The sequence below is a fragment of the Cucumis melo genome, chromosome 8 (genome assembly GCF_025177605.1).
Source record: "Cucumis melo cultivar AY chromosome 8, USDA_Cmelo_AY_1.0, whole genome shotgun sequence".
In the NCBI taxonomy this organism is placed as follows: Eukaryota; Viridiplantae; Streptophyta; class Magnoliopsida; order Cucurbitales; family Cucurbitaceae; genus Cucumis; species Cucumis melo.
Window position 1 is genome coordinate 22,355,913 of NC_066864.1, and position 6,681 is coordinate 22,362,593.

The following is a 6,681-nucleotide window of genomic DNA, read 5'->3' on the forward strand; positions in this document are numbered from 1 at the left end:
TTTGATTCCTTTCTATGAACCCAGTAGAACTTCCAGTTTGACCAACATTTTAACATAGCACAACATCTCTAACCTGGTTGCCTACCTGTCACTACACCTCATCTACCAAATACAAGAAGCTTATACTAAACGCAACTCCAGCCATTTCATCCTTATTTACAGCATTATTGTAATTAATTTATGCTTTTCAAGATTCGTCGACGCCAATAAAGCCCGCAACACAAATCTTCCAATGCCTTGACAACTTTCCCTTGTCTAAGAATCCATAATCTAAATCGAAATCAAAAAACATGCTAAAAACCCCAAATGAAAGAAGATGGAAATTTTACCGTGAGAGGATGTATTTTGTGAACGCGGACGAGCGGATGAGTTTCAAAAAACCTGGTTGCTGTGAACGCGGTTGCTGTGAACACGATTGCTGTGAACGGGGACGACCGGACGAGTTTCTTTAGAAGGAGAGAAATGCGGCCGAATTTGATTCCAAGGGTGGGCGAACAGAACAACAATCGATCGGAATGGTGGCGGCGATAGAAATGGTGGCGGCGATAGAAATGGTGGCGGTGATAAAATGGCAGTGTCGATTAAAATTGTGGCGTCGATCGGAGAAGAAATGAAGGAGATTCGGAGAAGAAATGAAGGAAGTTCGGAGAAGAAATGAAGGAAGTTCGGAGAAGACGAGGGTCGAATAGATTTGGAATTGAATAGGTCGAAAAGGTAAAGTAAGAGAGAGAATTCACGAAAAAAATTATTAAAAAAAATTAAATTGACCTTTAATGTCGGTGGAAAACCGACATTAAAGTGTCTATTTTTTCACAAAATAAAAATATTAAAATTAAAATTTAAATGGAACTTTAATGTCGGTTCTCAAAATGGCGGACCTTTAATGTCGTTTTAAAACCGACATTAAAGCTTAGTCTTTAATGTCGGTGGAAAACCGACATTAAAGATCCGCCTTTTCAAAACCGACATTAATGTTCTTTTTTCATTTTTCTCAAGCGACATTAAAGCCTATATTTCTTCTAGTGGCAGGGGAAGACGAGGAAGACGAAATAACAGTAGCAAGACGAATCGTGAGGAAGAAAAGAAAGATGGAAGGGCAAACCTGAAATATTTAAAAAATTGCTAACTTTATGGGCTTTGTTACACATGCCGTAAATAGTTTAGAGTTTTGTTACATTTATGTAAGTTTCCTATTTTTTTTCTCCCCTACTTAAATGACCAAAGGTCCCTATTTATAGACTGGGGTGTGCCACAAATTAGGAAAATTTAATAAGTATAAAATCAAATTAGATTTTATGTAACTTTATTAATTTTCTTTCTTCTAAAATAGTAAAAATATGATATTAAAAGATTTTGTCCAAAATAAATTTATTTGTTTTTCCTAAAATGATAAATAAAAAAAGCTTATCTATAAATAAATTAATTTATCTTTTTCCTAAAATGATAAAAATAAGTCAAAATTGATTTGGTTTTTTTAAAATAATATATATTCTAATTAATGGTTTTATTTTCCCCTTTTAATAAAAGATTTAAAAATAATAATAAGATTTTATATTATTACAAAAACTTTTACTTTTTTTTCTTTTTTTATAAAAAAAATAAAATATTAGCCAATATTACAATTACTATATATTTTAAAGAATAATAAAGATATTTGTAGGATAAATTGGGTGGCTACGGTGCTTAAAAAAATCAATCTTCATTCGGTAACTTTCTGTATTCCATTTTTTTATTAAAATTATTTTTCTTACAATTTTTATAACATTTATTAAATTTAATGCTTATTCCCCCCCCCCCCCCCCCCCAACTTTGAACGTTAAATAAAATTGAAATTTTTAGTTAAATTCTAATCGTAAAAATGAAAAGAACACCTTTGATTTTTTTTTCTTGTAGTTTCTCAAATTTTGATTTAGTAAAACAATAGTAAAAAGTAATAACAAATTATCGAAGCTTGTGTATGTAAATAATGTTTATAACTTAATTAATTTTTATTTTAAAAGATAAATAAAAAATCTTAGTTCATTAATCATTTTGTTATATATGAAATTAAATCATGCTTCCGAACTAAGAGAAAAGAATTAATAACCAAACTTTAAAAATAATAATAATAACAAGTTTTTAAAAACTATATTTTCTTCAAATTTCAACTTAATTTTTTAAAATATTTGTAAAGTAGGTAACTAGTTAATTAAAAAAAATGTTCCAAAGCTAAATTTTTATAAAAAAACAAAAACAAAAACCAAATGATTATTTATAGGGTTCTTTTAAAAAATATAATAAAGTGGCAAAGTATTTACACTGTATAGAATAATTCTGAAAAACGGAAAAAGCCCAGAGACTCACCGTGTAAAATACAAAAAATGCTTCGTTAACGACGCCATCTACAACGCGTGCGTAATATATTTGCTACATGATCGTTTAGATTTGGCTATTGTTTGGTGCACGATTGTTTAGATATGGCTACAATTTATTTTTTCAATTCTATCGTTTAATTTTATAAAAGATCGTTTAATTTGGTTACACAATCGTTTAGATTTGGGTCCAAATCTAAACGATTTTTTTTAAATTTGGTTACACGATCGTTTAGATTTGGCTAAACGATTTTTTTTAATTCTTTTGCTACACGATCGTTTAGTTTTGGCTAAACGATTTTTTTTAATTCTTTGGTACACGATCGTTTAGATTTGTCTACTTGATGATTTTTTTTTTTTACACGATCGTTTACATTTGGCTATTCCAATCTAAATGATTTTTTTCAAGATTCTTTATACACGAGTTTTTAGATTTTGCTATTTTTTGTACACGGTCGTTTAGATTTGGTTACCCAAATTTAAATGACGTAAAAAAAGAATCAGAAAAGAAGAAAGACGATGGAAAGAAATCGTAGTGGAAAAAAAAAAAGAGGAAAAGAAGAAAGAGGATGGAAAGAAATCGCAGAAAAAAGGAAGAGGAAAATAAGAAAGACGATGAATCGTAGTATGAAGGAAGACGATGAAAGAATCACAGCGAGACAAATAAGAAAGGCGAAAGGGAAAACCTTGAATATTTAAAAAATGACTAATTTCATGGGCTTTGTTACACAAACTGTAAATAATTTGGTGTTTTGTTACATTTATGAAAGTTTCCCTTATTTATATGAAAGGGTCTAAATCTTTACTTTTCTATTCTTTTTAAAAAATAACCTTGTACCAAAATTAATTTTCATAAGTTTTTTTTTTTAATTTTATTGTCCACCCTCTACTAATATTTTAAAATACAATACTGAATTAAAAAAAATTAAAACTAAAACTAAAATTTCAATATTTTCTAAGAAGGAAATTCATGATCCTAGTCTTCCGCAGTATGTTTCTTTGATGTTTTTTTCTATCATGTGGTATCAGAGCCTGCATAGTTTTACTCATATGCATATGGTGGGTTCTTTTAATTTATATAATAAACTGCTATGGTTGAACTAAAATGGATTAGTTATGGATTTGGCTCTAAATTAAGTTGAGTATTTCAAATTTACAACCCCTAAATTCTTGTTTAATCCTGTTATGAGCTAGATTGTAACGCTCCGGAAATTTAAGGTAAAATTTTTCTCGTTTTATGTAAAATGCAAGTTGATATAATAATAATATAATATTAATTATATTATTATTATTAATGTTTATTGGTTATAATATTAATATTATAAATATTATTATAAATTAATAATATAGAAATATTGTTATTTCTAAAACAATAAAATAAATTATTATTTATTTAATATTAATATTTTTAATATATTATTATTATTACTTTATTATTATTATTATTATTATTTATATTTAATATATATATATTATTATTTAATTTAAATTATTAATATTATATAATTATTAAGAATTATATATATATATATATATAATAAATTTCTTTATTTCAAAACCCTAGCCGCGCGCGTCCACCGCCCCTCCCCCCGACATCCTCTTCTTCTTCCTCCGTTCTTCGCCTGACAGCTCGTCTTCCTTCACGAAGCGCCGCCACTATTTTCTCCTTCCCTTCTTCTTCCTCTCTTCGGCTCCTTCACCCGACGAACACAGACGCTATCCGTGCGCCTTCGACGACCGCCGCGGCTTCCATCCATTTCCGTTTCGCCTCCAACCGCCGGCAGCCGACGCTTCTCCATCTCTCTCTCTTCGTTTCTACCACCGCCGGCATCCTCTCCTTCATCATTTCGTGTTCCGACGCCGACAGAGCACAGAGGGGAACGCCGCCGTCGCCGGAAGAGAGAAAGCCCTCCAAAAACCGTGTTGCCCGTTTCGCCCAACCCGACCCGGTTCCAAGCCAACCCGACCCGGTTCCAAGCTGACCCGACCCGAAACCGTTTCCAGCCGAGCCGAGCGAGCCGCGAGCCGAGTGAGCCGAGCCGCCAGCCGAACCAAGCCGAGCCGCGAGCCGAGTGAGCCGAGCCGCGAGCCGAACCCAAGCCGAGCCGCGAGCCGAGTGAGCCGAGCCGCGAGCCGAACCAAGCCGAGCCGCGAGCCGAGTGAGCCGAGCCGCCAGCCGAACCAAGCCGAGCCGCGAGCCGAGTGAACCGAGCCGCGAGCCGAACCAAGCCGAGCCGCGAGCCGAGTGAGCCGAGTCGCGAGCCGAACCAAGCCGAGCCGCGAGCCGAGTGAGCCGAGCCGCGAGCCGAACCAAGCCGAGCCGAGCCGAGCCGAGCCACCTAAGCCTTCTTTCCTCCACTTTGGTTCACGGTGAGTCTTCGGTAAGGATTGTTTTGATGAATTCCCTAATGTTACCTCGTCCGATTCGAGTTTGAATGTTGGATTAAGATGTGGCCCTACTTTTCTCCCTTGAAGGTAGTACAGAGTTGACGCTTAAGTTCTCGGGTTCCGCGGCAGACCTGGTTGGAGATAGTTTCCTTTCCTTGGGGTAAGTCAACGGATAACCTTTTAAAACAACTGCTACTAAAGTCACCAACTAAAACTTTCGTGTTTCGTTAGGTAGATCTGTCGAGCGTGGATTTCGATCGAGGGGCATAACCGAGTTTCAGGTAAGGGTTTTCCTACTACTGGACCCCGAGTCCAGGCTGAAACCGTAGTAATCCACAGGAGATTACACGTTAGTGACTGTACTGAATATCTGTATGCAAGTTGACTGTTAAGTACTGATACTATATTTTGTTTGATGAAAATATACTGTGACTGCTATTTGTGGATTGAGAATTTATGTTGATGGACCCTAAAGTTACGGTTCAGTATGTAGTAAGACACTGGTCTGGATGTGGTTTATGGAATTTGGACGGGGATGGACCGTGAGTCCGATTTTGGTTGGTTAGTCGATTGGACCTAGGGTTTTCCCTATTGGTGTGCGAATCGGTAATGCATATAGCAACGGAGGGTGTAGATGTTTAAACTTATACTATCTGACTGATAAAGCCTATGGCGGGACTGTGATATGAATGCCGTTGGGATGTGATTGATGTAGACAGTTTAGTTTGGACTGAGGGGTAACGGTTAGCTTCATCTATGGGGTAGTGTGCCTTACGGATATGTGCATCCTTCGGGAGCACTAGACTGATATGTGCATCCTTCGGGAGCACAAGACTGATATGTGCATCCTTCGGGAGCACTAGACTGATATGTGCGTCCTTCGGGAGCACTAGACTGATATGTGCGTCCTTCGGGAGCACTAGACTGATATGTGCGTCCTTCGGGAGCACTAGACTGATATGTGCGTCCTTCGGGAGCACTAGACTGATATGTGCATCCTTCGGGGGCACTAGACTGATATGTGCATCCTTCGGGAGCACTAGACTGATATGTGCATCCTTCGGGAGCACTAGACTGATATGTGCATCCTTCGGGAGCACTAGACTGATATGTAGGGTACCCCCGAATAGGAAGTTAACTGTTGTCCCCTAACGGGCCCAGTAGTGGGTCTCTTACTGGGTATGTTTATACTCACCCTTTTTCTTCTTTAACTTTTCAGGTAGGGGCACAGCGAGGGGCAGACCGACGAGAGGCAGGAAGGATGCGTGAAGGCCATATGGACGCGTCTGGTTTTCTTTTCGCTTCCGCTATGTATTTTGTCAGAATATTTTGACTGTGATTTTGGACTGGTGACTTGACATTTTATTTTGTGATTTTTTTTGAATTATTTAAAATAGGGCCCGAAACTGTCTTTTGTAAGGTTTATACTGTTTTAATGAATCGTATCTGGTCCATTTTAAATTTTACGTTGAATGGTCGAGTTTTGGTATTTGGTAGTGACCTCAGCTTAGTCCGGAAAAGTTGGGTCGTTACATAGATGAGGGACCTAATGGACCCATTATTATAAGCTCCAATAAAAAAAAACTAATGAATTAAATTTTTTAATTAAATAATCAAAATCCATTTACTATGGGACATTCACTATATAACCATTGAATTATATCAATTGATTTTTAAGTTATCCCTCATAGTTTGTTTGTAACTAAAACTAGGTCAAATTATTTCTAGCCCCTCAAGTACCACTAATTCTTTAATAAACAATCTGTTTATATTCCAACCATAAACAAAATCTATCTCAAGCCAGTAAGAGGTGAGACCTCCTTGTTCAAGTCATGGAGTCCGCATTTAAAGGAATAACCTATCTACTTACCTTAAATGAGAGAATGAGTAAATTTTATGTTGTGACACTATGTTCCCAACTTCTCACTTGGTATCATCTTCG